A 14916-nucleotide genomic window follows, 5' to 3' on the forward strand; every position below is an offset into this window, starting at 1 on the left:
CGTATTAATAAAATATGGTATCATGTAAATAAGCTCTTTACTTAACGACCTTTAAATAAAAGCAACCGACCGTTGAATAAAATGATTGAGAATATATTAGCGTTGTAGTTGAAATGAGAATGATTTATTCATTAGGGTTGGTTAGAGCTGCATTGCAGGAAAATATGTTTATTATGTTAATGGATAGTAATAGAAAATTAAAATTATTAATTAATTACCTATAAGTTAGATAGGTAAAGGGGAGTACTTGTATTGTAAAGATTCGTTAAGAATAAAACGCGGCTGTATAACAACCGATGTAAAAAATTGCAACTTGTTCAAATTAAGCAACACAAAATTTTCTAACTTTTAAGTAATGTTTTCCAGTAAAATCTTTTTATAAGACGTTACTATTTAATGAGATTTGTAATATTAATTTCAGGAATGAAAATAAATCATCGCGTTTAATTTTCATACACTAAATATTAAATTTGTTAGGAAAGATTGATGGTTCCTAATAATATATAATGTAAGGATCTTGCGTCCTCGAACTAACTGAGAGCTCGTCAATAACTGTCCGATATTTTTATCACACGGTATTTTCACACTGAATTTAACATATAATTACGTTCATCATATATAATTGCATGACCTGAATCTTTTTAACCCAGTTTTAATTACCCGAAATACTAAACTTTGAATATGGCATATAATATATCAATCCATCTTCATCTTCATTCGAAATGCGTTTTGTCAACATAATGGCATCTGTAATCAACTATTGAAGTTTAAATAAGTAATAAGTTAGTATTGTTGACTATCAGCAGTTCGGCGATATTTACAATTACTAGTTTTTCTGCGCATCTCATAAACCAAATTTAAAAAAAATTGCTTTTTCTACTTTTACATATATTTAGTTTTAAACACTGGACGGTGCGACAAAAATGTACTGCAGTAAGCTGCTATGTTTTTTTATTGATCTTCCTATTTCTATACATGAAATCATCATCTCGCTGACCGACTGCGGGTTCTTTATGTCAGAGGTTCACGCGACTAACAGGTACTAAGAACTCTACCTAGTCTGGAGGTGAACTAAATTTGTGGCCCGGATGGTATTCCAGCCATAGTGCTTAAAACACTTTAAAACACCCAAGATGTTTCCTTTTTCGACACGATTGTACTACCTCCCTTTAATGACTGATAATATAGAGCTTAAATTTTGGCTACTTGCCAAAGTAGCACCTGTGCCAAAGAAATGAAGTCGTGAAGTAATCTTGCTAATTATTTTGTGATTGCAATTACCTCTATAATCTGTAAGATTTTGGATTATATTTATATTGAGCAGACTCATGGCTTAGAAAAAACAACTTTCGTTTCGTAAAAATTGGTCAAATAGGAATCTTCTAGTACAAGCCACATATTTATGGAGGAAAGTTCTAGAATACGACGGTGAAGCTCTCACAGTTTCACTTAACGTCTTAAAGGCTTTTAACAGGGTCTGGAATGACGACCTTCTCGCTATGGCATATTCCGTAGTTTGATTGCCTGGATTTCCGATTTTCTGAGGGGCCGTGAATTATGGCCATCAACGTTGGAGTTTTTCATTGTTTTATCTTTACTGCAGATTAATGATCTACTAATGTCAGGTGTTTATAGAAAGGCACATAACAGCTCATTTATGGAGCGTTATCAAACCAGACAGAACTGTTCTCGGTATTCTATACGATATATTTTGAAGAATGTGCCCAAAATTGCACACTTTAATTCCTACAAAGTAGTATATATGTCGACTTTTGTTTTCGTTTGCCCCATTTATCTGTTACAATGAAACCATTTATCTTAAACGACAACACACACACAGTGATACGTATCAATATCTCAATGAAATTGAATTTTTTTTTCCGACCCATATCGTATTTAACAGGTCTACTCTATCTCTATATTATATTATTTATATGAAGTAATCTCATGACAAACAGAAATGAAATAAAATATTTAAAAACTTGATGTTATAAAACTGTCGGACACAATAACTACACAAAGGGAGTTGATATTCATGCCTCCAGCAGTCTTTGCTTTACTTTGTTACGGTAATAAAACCAAAGTAATGGAAACGATAAATGTTTGTAATGAATTGGAACATTATATTAATAGAACAAAAAAATCCAATAGGTGCATTATTTTTTGACGTAATGAAAAGGTGTTCAATCGCATAAATGTTTTTAATTTGCACTTTCGATGAAAATGTAATCTTTTTTAATAGCAAGTACTTAACAAATCAAATACTGATATCCCTAAAAGAAAAAAAAATATCGGTAAATGTTTTATAGTGGAAGTAGCTGCAACTTTTGAAAATAATAAGTAACTCTACGAGGCCAAATATTTAAATTTTAAAACAAAAGTATAAAGTCACTTTATTTTTGTTCGTCTCTATATTTATGCTATAGAGAAAACTTCCAATTCGTTATAATTTTTTTTGTGATGTTGATTATTTTTTTTAAATATGAATTCTATACAAATTAATCTCAATAACAAATTTCTTGATAAATTAAACTCCATATGTTATTTTGTTGATAATAAACATTATTGGAAATTTCCACAAAATACACTCAGTAGTTTTTAAATGAAAGATCAACAAATATATACATACCATACGTGTTGTCATTCATAACATAGGTGCGATACAATACATCAAATTTAAATAAGTACACATATATATTTATATCTAAGCATCGCCCATTAACAATCCATCGATCATTATTAATCAAAGAGCATTAATTAGAACATCAAAGCTAAAGGAAAAGATTAATAATTACTCTCTACAATACAGTATTACATTAAATAATAGTATATTTTCTTACATCTTAACTTTTAATGGTAGAACTATAGAATTGAATAATCTGTCAGACAGACTTTATTATTATTTCCAACAATTCAGACATTTTTGAATTATGTTCATACATTTGTAATTAGTAAGCATAAGCTTTTGTATGATGAATACTTTTATAAAACGTTAAAGAGATTATATGATGGCTCATACAATATTTAGCCTTAAGAAGCAGATTGTAATACATTATTTTTTAGAAGATTAATTATTTTATGAATGAGAAGGTGTTCTACTACTATTTGCTCAATCTTGTATAAGTCGGAGTAATGTCCAATTGGTGATGTCATATATCCTGACGTCACCAATGCCTATATTCTTGAATGTCGTCAGGATGTCAGACTTGAAGGTAACCCCACAGCCGGTGTCACGAACCCCTTACTTCGAAGACGTCCGCTTCCTTAAACGGTTTGAGCGTGACTATCTGTATCTGTACTCTCGCCTCTATTTATGCCCACTGATACTCATTGTTGTGACTACACTTGTACAGGTAGTTATTCGGATGACAGCTGATAATTTCAAATAATAAGAATTGCATCGATATATATATATATATATATATATATATATATATATATATATATTATTTTCGTTAACAGTAAATGTTTATCAGTTTGATTCTTAAATATGAAAGTGTTGAAATACATTCTGACATTTAAAATATCAAATTGAGTGCAGTTAATATTAATAGGACAATATAATTCATGTGGTAAAAGAAGAGTTAAATAATTTCTCTGTTTCATGTATGAATATTGTTATTGGAAATTGTGTACAACTTCTTCGAACTGTTATATATTAGGCTCGTTCAACATAAAATTGGAATTTCATGTCAACAAACTAATAAATTTCAACCTGTTTAAGTGAATCATGTTACGTACAACAAATATGAATATTAAACGATGAATCACTTCTGCATAGTACTTGAGCACATATCCAATCAAGCAAGAAGCGAAAATTGAATTGCAAAGCCAATCTTGCAATAGCTTAGATGATGTTCTGTTGAAGTTAATATTAATGTTTGAGCTTCTTAATTTCCTTTGACATATTGGTAAATATTGTGTAAAATAAATTCAATGAATAATATAACATTTTAAGTACACATACATACAAATATATATGCACAAGTGACCAGATTATTACTAAAAAACACTACATGTATGAAGTAATCAATGTGTCCACTCCCAAGAGCATCTCTCTTTTTTCAGAGCGTCACCCATATTTCATTTTAACATGCCGCCATACAGACTCATAAATCAGTCTACGGCCGTAATGATATAGTCGTAGCTGTGATATATCTATATTGATTATGTTATGCAATTAGCCTTTACAGCAATGTCTTTATTATATTAATCAATTTAATATTATGTTAACATATTTGAAAAAAAAGCATATCAAAAATATTTAGGTAGCTTTCAAAAGCACTAAAAATATTATTTCTTGTGTGTTTCCTTATAAAACTTTGGTTTGTTTAAGTTAAAATACGATAGAATATAATATGACTAAGTAAATGAGCAATAATTGGAACACAAGAATATAACTAAACTGTTAAGCAGAAACAAATAGAAAAAATATTTACAAGAAATTGTTTGAGGAAAGGAAGTCTTTTAGAAAAAGTAAAAAAAAGTATTGTTTAAAGCTTCAAGAAACGATAAACTTCTGAAGGAATAAAAAGCTCCACTTATTTTTATTATATTTTAAATACAACAAAGATAACTTAAATAAAGTTAATTCAATAAAGTAAAGTTTTTATACACAGATAATGCCTTAGTTTGTGGTTCCTACCTTTTTAATGTGGACTCAAAATATATTTTCTTACCTACTAAATATATTATTAAAGTTTATTGTCAAAAAGAGGTTAAAAGTACCAAATCGAAAAATAATTATTTATAAAAAGCAAATAGATTTAAAGAATCAAAACTCTCTTGCTTGTCTTGATTTCAAGGGAATAAAATGTGATAATCCTATCTCTATTTAGTTCAAGCTCATACATATAAATATTGTATATATTCAAGTATGAAGTCGGTTTTTGTGTAATGAATTTAAAAAATATTTAAGCAAACTTTTGATAACGCGGGATTTGGTTTGTTAAATTAATTTAGGGACCATCAATTTTGTATAATTATAGTATAAAAAGAAATCAGAAATCGCTGACTATAATTTGTGACAAATACCAAATAGAAAAGGAAGCCTCATAGAAACTTAGTAATTTAATGCAATATAATTTAGACCTGCTCAGCCAGTATACATTTACTTTGTTTGGAATCGCACAAACCTGCATTGGACTTGTCGAACTACGACAGCAAATTATCACTGTCGCACGGTTGAGTAATACGAAATAAAAATCTTCTACCCAAAAACTAGTCTCCAATAGGTTAATGTGCGCAATCGTTATCCTGCCTCCCAATCAAGGTCTCTTTTACCATTAGTTGATAAGAGTTGATGGACGGCAATAATTCGAAGTCTTGCTCTCATATAAAGTAAACGTTCTCTTTAAATATAGAGGGTTCTGTCTTTGCACACTCTTTCTTTACTGTTTGTTTCCATCCCCACAATGTTTAACCATGACCGCATCGTTTGACCACATTTTAATTCCCTAAATCTGGAACATTCAACATTTAGAAGCTCGGAACAAAGTTGAATTCAAACAATGTATCACTGCACACTTCTTGGAAACTGATGGGTGACAATAACTACCTCATCATTTTTATCCGTCTCGTAAAACAAGGCTGTGACAGTTACCTTACAAAATTGTTTTCTTAGATAGAAGTGAGAAACGGTTAAAGGGGCTTATTAACGAGGTGCAACTGGATAACTGAAGTAAAGGCGCTACTAGTTATCAAAAAGAGGTCGGTAAAAATTTTCACTTTGTCATTGTATAATAGATTTAACAATAACTTAAAAAAATACCATTAATAACTTATGAAAATGAAAAAAATATTATGTTAAAAACTGTGTTCAATCATGGATTAGCGTTATCACCTTTCAGGTCGTAATTGAAATATCCAAAAGCCTTTTGTAAGTACACCCGAATAAATGGAATTGGGAACGGATGAAAATGAATCAATCCCGCTCGCAGGTGGAGCGCTATTAGAAATTTATGACCAGAAAGAATGGCAAATATTTTGATAAGAACTGAATAAACGTTGATTTAATTCTAATAAATAAACAAAAGAATTTTTCTACTGATATAAAACATTGTTCTTTATTAAGACCCTGTGCAAGTGAAAGGAAATAATTATTAGTTTAAGAAAAGTATTTTTTAAATCTATATTGCGATGTTTAATGTATGTACGTTTGTTTGGGTGAAATCTTGCAATTACATCTTTAAGTATTCCTATTTTTGCAGTATTCAACAAATTTTTGAAATTTTCTGTACAAGATTTTAATTTGAATGAAAAAGCGTTTTTAACTTTGTGATGACTTTTTTAATCCATAATAATGTCCTTTTCAAGATTATTTTAAAGTAGTTTTACTATGCGTATCAAATGAAAGGGAATACTAAAAATAACCCAAAAATAAAGTAACACAGTCAGTCTTAACCCCATATGATGGGCTTCTTATGCGTCGGGCTCCATTTTGAAGGAGATATTTAACAGATTGATCTGAAATTACGTAACTTCAGTTTCGGCGGTAAACCATTGTTAACTTTGTAAAGTATTTTTAAATCCATCGGGTAATCGTACTGATCGAATATTTTTGAAAACAGTTTTTGTGGTTCTCCAAGCTCACACTAATATTACGAAAATGTGTTTTGTAAAATTGCAAAATTTTAGACTTGATGATTTTTAACTAAAATTTATTTAAATTTCAGGAAGCCCATACATTCTACTTCGATTATTTTAATGCAACTGTTACATTGTAAATATCAAGCCTTTTCTCTACGATTCATATTTGCGGATCTAGATGGTATGCATTCGCAGACCGCGTTAGTCCAATCTCTCTCAGTGTTACGTATAGGATGTGGAAGAAATTATTATGGTGGCCATGTTAATAAGGATAACGGGATTTTCTTATAAAAAGTAATTAAAGTGAAGTTCTAAATGAAACTAGTATTTTTCGGATAAACTACGCGTGATTTATTTTTGTATGATGCCTGCCATCTCGTCTGCCCGTGATCACGGTTGCTGAAAAGTAACCGAAACGTCGGGAGTATGTAGTTTTTTACAAAAATAAATCACGCATAGTTTATCCGAAAAATACTAGTTTCATTTAAATGAATAAAAGTCGCGAAAATCTTAGATCCCATTATGTGAAGTTCTAAGTTGTAAGGTTTAAACAAACAAGCAAAATACAGGTATACGATTAGTTAAAAAAAATAGTATCAAAGATATGGTACAAAGCGCTCCATGCTTTTCTCATAACAATACTAATATTTTCCGCCCACTGTTATTGTTAAGTTAAAAATTATTTTTTACTTTATAGTTGGGTTGATTAGAAAAGCGTGTTTTTTAGTTTTTTTAACTATATCTTATTTTTTACTTTTTAGTTCAATTTTTCTTCAACGCGGATGTGTTAATCTTCTAGACGACGAATGTTTGATTTTACTATCAAAGGCTACAATAAATTTTAATCCATTGACTTATAAAGCTGTGTTTATAGAGTTGCGTCTCGAATTCGTGTACGTTCTAAGGCTTTTTGTGTTGTTAGCATAAATAGCTACACTTGAGATCAATGTAGTAGTGTAACGATTTATGTAATAAGTTAGTATCAGCTCAGTCACTTAGAAATTAAATATAATATTCTCCTTATCAAAAGTTTTTGATTTTTGGCTGTTGATAATGCAGCTATCTCTATCTCTTTTACTCTCATGTGCCTAAAGGATATATGATATGATATGATATGATGATCCTGGCAATCCTAATGATGAAATTGATAAAATTCCTACGAGGTATTAATTTGCCACCGTCCCTTGATAAGCCTACAAAATTAGAGCGAAATTGGTCGGTTTAAAATGGGTCAAAATCGAGTTGGAAGAAGTCGGTTTCAAACATACATACATGAATAGATTTTTATCATCCGAACAAAACAGGATCCTACCTAAAGAAAGTAGAAAAAAATCACTTGTGGACAGGAGATGTTGCTTCACAATGGAGATATGTTCAAATACCTGGCAGATAGTGCCATTTGAAATTTATATTATAGAAATAATTTGGCCCCGCTTCCGGAGAGCACATATATCTGAAGCTGACTAGTTTGTATAGACGGATAATTATAATAAATCCATGTAGACTCTAGTAAATATGGTATTCACTTCGTTCAAACCAAGGATATGTTATTTCCAGTAAAACATACTATGGCCGTGCAGAGCGCAGGATCCTGCCAGATGTTGTGGTTGCACAGCAACCAAAACATAAAGTTGACTTCAAGGCCTTTTGGTCATGTTTACGTAACATTAAACCTTGTAACACTAACGCATTGAATGAGAAAAACAGATTCATAAACTTGTCTAGCTCCGAAATAATAAAAGAAACCTTTAATTTTATGTATTAAAACAAATAAATAAATATTTACTTTAAAACTTCTTTTATGTGCTTTTAACTGCTTTATATTATATAATTTACAACATATATGTAAGATTGTTGCAGGATTTATATGGCCAAAACAATAATTCAATTGAATAACTTAATGTGAATGATCTAAAGTATTAAATTTTCAAACGTAAATACGAATAATACATAAAAGTAAATACGAATACTTAAATTTGGACTCCGGACAAAATTATTCATTTATAATATATATGAATATTTCGTAAAAAAAATATGTATCAAACATAAATAAGGCAATCGTGTTATACCCTAAAATTGATGAACACAAAAGTCGCATTGGTACCAACTCTCAGAATAACTAATCACTTTTTTATCCTACACTATACCCAAATACCAAATTATAATGTGCTATGTATATTTAAGCATGTACTTATAGACTGAATATCGTATGACAAATTTGTGTAGTTAACTTAATATTTTAAACTTAGTATAATATAACCAAATCACGTTATAATTTTTCTGATAATTGTCGTTTTTATACCAAAATTGAAGTGTTAAGGTATAATCTTTGAAAATTATACTCCATTAATAATTTATTTGATTTTGATTAAGTACTGTTTTTTTTTTTTTTTTTAAGTGATAAACTCGGTGGCACAAAATGATCGATTTAGCACTATTGAAAAACATTTCTGTAATTATATTTTCCTACAAGTAATAATAATTTGACGCTATAATATAATAGCAACTCTATCCTGTTGACTTAGAAATTTTGTTAACCTGATTCATTTTAAATATAAATTGACTTTTAATATTAATCATATGAAAGATACAGAAGCAAGATATTAAGCTAATTGAAAATACTTTTAATGTTGCAGATATTTCATTCATCTATTTATTCGGATGAGTAAACGCCGCATTGCAGGAAAATGTAGCAGTCAGTATAAGCGATTAGGAGCGTCGAAAAAGTAATAGCACAAATTTACTAAGCATGTGTTCACAGTGAAAGTTATAATAAAATAAAATTAACAAAAAATACCTTTATATAGCTGGACCGTTTCCGATATTTGTGTTTTATACATTATTTAAAGAGCTAAGTATATTTTTCGTTCCATTGTCGTTTATGAAGGATACTGAAATAACAAAAATATGCATGACCTTTATAACCTATTTCAAAATGAAATATTCTAATATTATTTATATAGTATATGAAGAACAGTGAAATAATTTCAAAAGGTTTATTAAATTCTACAAAGATATTCAATAGATTATAAAATTACATAAACTAGGAATTTAAAAAAAAATACCTACATACTTATGACCTGATTGTTCTATAAGTATTAAGATGGATGGATAGGTGGAATCAAAGCAATTAAAGGAAATTAAATAATAATAATTATTATTATTATTATACGAATGCACATTGTTCTCTTTGTGTCGATTTTAGCTCGAAATAAAGACCAGAAATATATTACTAAAGACTATGGCGGTAAACTCTTTCTTTTTGCGATATTTACTTTTTTCCCTATAACGACTAAAATGATTAAAAATGTAATTAGTAACCAAAAATCAATAACCTTAGTCGCACATTATCTGCTGTACATATTGGCTGCAAAATTTTTAAATTAATAATATTTTTTTTTATAATAATTGGGAAACATAACCGCTGCATAATTTTGTTTTTTATTTAGTATTCGAAGAATGTTAATATTATGAAAACATTTGTTTACAATATTCATAATGATATCACATAAAAATTTAGAGAAAAATTCTACTTTGGTGTAACTTGTAAGACCGGACGGAAAATATAATTTATCAACCCTATGAAGTATTAATGATATGTCAATCAGAGCGATTTATAATATTTTTCATATAGCAGTAAACCATTTGACAACATTCAATAACTGAAATGGAAGTGTCATCAAGCGCTATTTGTTAAGAATGATCGATTAATCCTAATAATACGTTCTGTAGCTGAATTGTGTTCCCAAACTTACTGAGAGCTCACCCATTACAAATTTTTCTCATAGTTTTTATTGAGTACTGCCTTAAGAATATTACAAGGTAATATATTTTTTAATTAGGGACAAAAATAAAACGTTTTTTGTTAAGTTTTAAAATGCCAGATTTAAAACCATGAAGACTAGGAAACATACAAATTATATTAAACTGAAATGATAATGATACAATCTGTTTGACTTTAAGGTATGAAGTTAAAATTATTTCGTGTTAAACTATAGTTTTTTTTAATTAATCACAATTTTTTAATAATATAATAAACAATCTTAAATAATATAAAATGTATATATTCTATCATCTTGAAAAGCTTGTAAAGGCTTTCATTTTTAAGTTTTATCTAAGAGCTTGTCTAAGAATTATTATGGCTATTGTGCAATATCTTCATTTTATACTAAAATTTTCTTATAATGTGTAAGCTTCGTGTTACATTTTCATGTGTTAATATGTGAAAAAGATAAAAGGTATCTTTAATTATATTACCATCATTGTCATAACTTTATTAAATTAAAAAAAGGCCATTGTATCAATTATCATTAAACGTTTAGAGTATCATGCCTGAAACATTTAATTTATTTAAACATATATCAAAAAATACTTGTATAATTTTAGAAAAGAACTTATATGCTACTCGCAAACTTATTGTATCTTATGTCTAATGCGTTAAAAATACTTTTAACCTTATGTGCAAAGCAAATAGCGTGAGTGATAATACTTCTCATACTTATGATACTGTTGACATAAAATGTCGACATACAAAATTCTAAGCAAGCAATTAAAAACTCTTAAAATCTAGTAATTAGGTTTTAAATAATAATATACAAAAAAAAATCCAAGGAAATTTTAAATATGAACTTAGTAAAATATTTTAGACAAGAAACTAGTCATGCTTTAAATATCATTTACCAAACGAGTTAGTTTTATCTTTGTAGACATTAAGATGCAATAATGAGTTGGCAATAACTAGAAGGAACATTAGAAGTACAGAAGTAATTAAGAAGAGCAATCTTGGTGAAAACACTAGCGACCCGTGTAGTCATTTACTTAGAAAACTTTTCGTATCGAAAGGAATCTTACTTATTTTAGAGCACTTAATTTGTCGACTATTTTTATAAGCCAGTTTATATAAAACTAGGTACATAATTATTTTATTAAATTATTTATTACAGTGTTAGGTTCTTTAGACAATTACTTCGAAGCAATCATATTTATTAGGACGAATATCGCAAAATATTATGTATGAAGATATTGGATGAAGGAGAAAACAGAATATGCTTTATAAGAAATATTTGGCGCTATAAACGAGTACAAGTAATATTAAAAACGGAATAATGAATATTGAAATCAATATGGAAGACGCATATACTCGTAATATAGGGTTTTACATTAAGGGCGCTTGATCTTTGAAATGCAAAAAAAAATACATGTAGGAAAGATATTTGCGAATTTTTTTTTTATTTGGAAGGTCTATCGACCCCATTATATATGGAATATGACATCATTCAAATGACCGCCACGGCTTCGGTTGGTGGCGCGCACACGAAAGGTCCAATTTTCGATGACTCTGGCGCACAAATCGGGCTGTATTTGATCGATGGCGTGGCGTATGTTGACTTTGAGGGCATCGGTGGTTTGCGGCATGTTGGCATAGACCTGCGACTTAAGAAAACCCCACAAGAAAAAGTCCAGCGGGGTCAAATCGCACGATCTCGGTGGCCAGTTCACGTCGCCTCCGCGCGAGATGACCATGTCCAGAAATTGCTCGTGCAGAACTTCCATCGTAGCGTGTGCTGTGTGGCACGTAGCGCCGTCCTGTTGAAACCACATGTTGTCCAGATCCATATTCTCGATTTCAGGCCAAAAGAAGTTGGTTATCATCGACCGGTATCGCTCACCATTGACGGTGACGGCCACACCATTATCGTTTTCGAAAAAATACGGACCAATCACGCCTCCGGCCCAAAATCCGCACCAAACAGTCACTTTCTGCGGGTGCATTGCCACTTGGTGAACCTCGTGTGGATTGGTCTCGTCCCAAATACGGCAATTTTGCTTGTTGACATAGCCATTCATCCAAAAATGCGCCTCGTCGCTGAAGATGATTTTTTTGCCAAAATCGGCGTCAACTTCCAACTGCTCTAATGCCCAGTCAGCGAACACACGGCGCTGTCTATGGTCATTAACCTTGAGCTCTTGGGTCAGCTGGATCTTGTACGGGTGCAGGCTCAAGTCACAACGCAAAATTCGCCAAGTTGTCGTCTGCGAAAGGCCGAGTTCCTGTGCGCGACGCGGAATTGACTGCCGCGGGTTTTCGAGGACACTGTCGCGCACAGCGGCGATATTCTCGGCAGATCTCGCGTTACGTTGACGCACGGGAACCGGCTGATTGTTAACTGACCCGGTTGACTCGAATTTGTCCACCAATCGACGGATAGTCGACTCGGCAGGACGATCATCGCGACCGTAAAACGGGCGAAGTGCGCGGAACGTTGCTCGAACTGAAGACCCATTTTCATAAAACAATTTTATGATTTGCACGTGCTGCTTGACACTGTAACCTGCCATGGTGGTTTGGGAGGACGGAATGAATATAACACACTGCATTTGACAGCTGTCACTCAAACAACATGGCCGCAATCAGCTGTCAAAGTTCAAGCGTCCCTATTGGAAAACCCCATATTTATGAAATGTTTTATTAAAAGTTTCCAAAAAATATAAAGGAGCAACCGCGACAACGCAAAATTTTAATTTAACATAATGTTGTTTATACCAATAGTTTCTAATATAAAATTACATAAATAAAAGAATTTTAAAACAGAATCGTCATTTCTATAATAAAAACTTGTTTGAGGTAGTGGTTGTAAAATTGAATATTGTGTTTTTGGAATATTGATTAAGTCTTTTAAACAAAAAGGGAATAGAATTTTTCAAAACAGAGACCGGGTATTAAACCAAGAGTTCCGTTAGATATGACTTTTTCTCTATCAGTTCTCAAGTGTGAAAATGACAGGATTTTTTTTATGTGAAGTTGACAAACGAGCACATTGCCTACTTGATGGGCAATAGTGACCATCGCCCATGGACATCCGCAACGTAGGTGTTACGGATGCGTTGCTAACCTTGATTGTTGAGAAAATAGAGGGGTGGTAATGAAAAGATAGCAGGAAAGGCTGGAAACAGGGAAAGCGCAGCCGGCTCTCTCACTCGTCAGACGAAACGCAGCCCTTAAAGGCTACTTCAAGCCGATCTTCTGTGAGACGGTGGTACTTCCCCGGTTGAGCTAGCCCATGTTCGAGCTATAGTAACTTGAGCATAGCTAGGCTCTACTACCTAAAGAATTAAATGACTACTGTATTTATAAATCATCAAACTAAATTTTTAACTTTGAATCGGCTTCTACCAATAGCAGTTATTACAGCTCAACAAGATAATCTTATGGTGATAAAGTTATTAAATATGTTTAAAATAAAAGATGGAGGATTATGTACCGGAAAAAGTCAATATTTTGAAAACCACGTCTTTTCATATTTAATGAAAACTCTAAAGATGGGAGTGAAAACAGATACGTCGACTCTCTGTACGTCGTGTGTTTTTTTTGAGAGCGAGTCGTGTGGTCCAATATTCCCATGCGCATTTCAATTAAAAGTATTAAAAATGAAAAGACGAGGTAAGGCAATCAACACGGCTGTAGGGATCAAGGCCTCTGCGGCCACTCTTGGTGACGACTGTGCCCCGACCGCGATTTTACGGAAGAATAGTTCTAGTACCACACCTACGCCCTCCTGGAGGAGCACAGGCTAACCGCAATCATCAAGGGTCCGCGGAGATACGTGTTGAAATCATTAAAGTGGACCTTCAGTACCGGTGTTGGAAGTGTATCGCATGCCCAGGCTAAAAAAAAAAACTATTCGACACGGTTTTAGTTCGTTTGTCCCTTACCCCGGAATCTATCATCTAATCTATCATCATCTATCGGGCTTACAAATAGAGCTCCGAGAAACCGCGGCATTCCAGGACAATGCCACCGATGCCGATTTACGGCCACTCACAACGGATCTGCTACGCACGCCCGTGCTGCGTAAAGTGCCTAGGCGATCACACAACAATAGATTGTAGCAGCATCTTGCCTACGGAGGAGCTGCCCAGCTGCGTCTTGTGCTGCCAACAGGGTTATCTCGCGAATTTCGCGGATGTCCCAAAACGCCAAACTGAGCGAAAGTTAGGCTACAACCCAACAAAGCCCGGGAGCCGGCCCTCATCCCTGCTGCCCCCCCCCCCCCCTGGAATTAACGCCTGGCCTAGAGTAACAAAAATTCCGACAGTCTCTCAGGCACTCCAGGCCCCTAAGGCACAACAGACACTTCAGGACCCTAAGGCATCCCAGGATCCTAGGCCCCTAAGGTCACACAAGCACCTCAGGCAATCGACCTAGCAGCCAACTTGCAGCTAGTCTGTGGTTTCGCGAGTCGCGTAGACCCCGCTGAGGTGCAGATATTCGCGGCCAAGGTGAGGGCCTCCGATGACAATCCTCAGGCACGCATGCTGGCAATGTGC

This window comes from Danaus plexippus, chromosome 10, assembly GCF_018135715.1.
Source record: "Danaus plexippus chromosome 10, MEX_DaPlex, whole genome shotgun sequence".
In the NCBI taxonomy this organism is placed as follows: Eukaryota; Metazoa; Arthropoda; class Insecta; order Lepidoptera; family Nymphalidae; genus Danaus; species Danaus plexippus.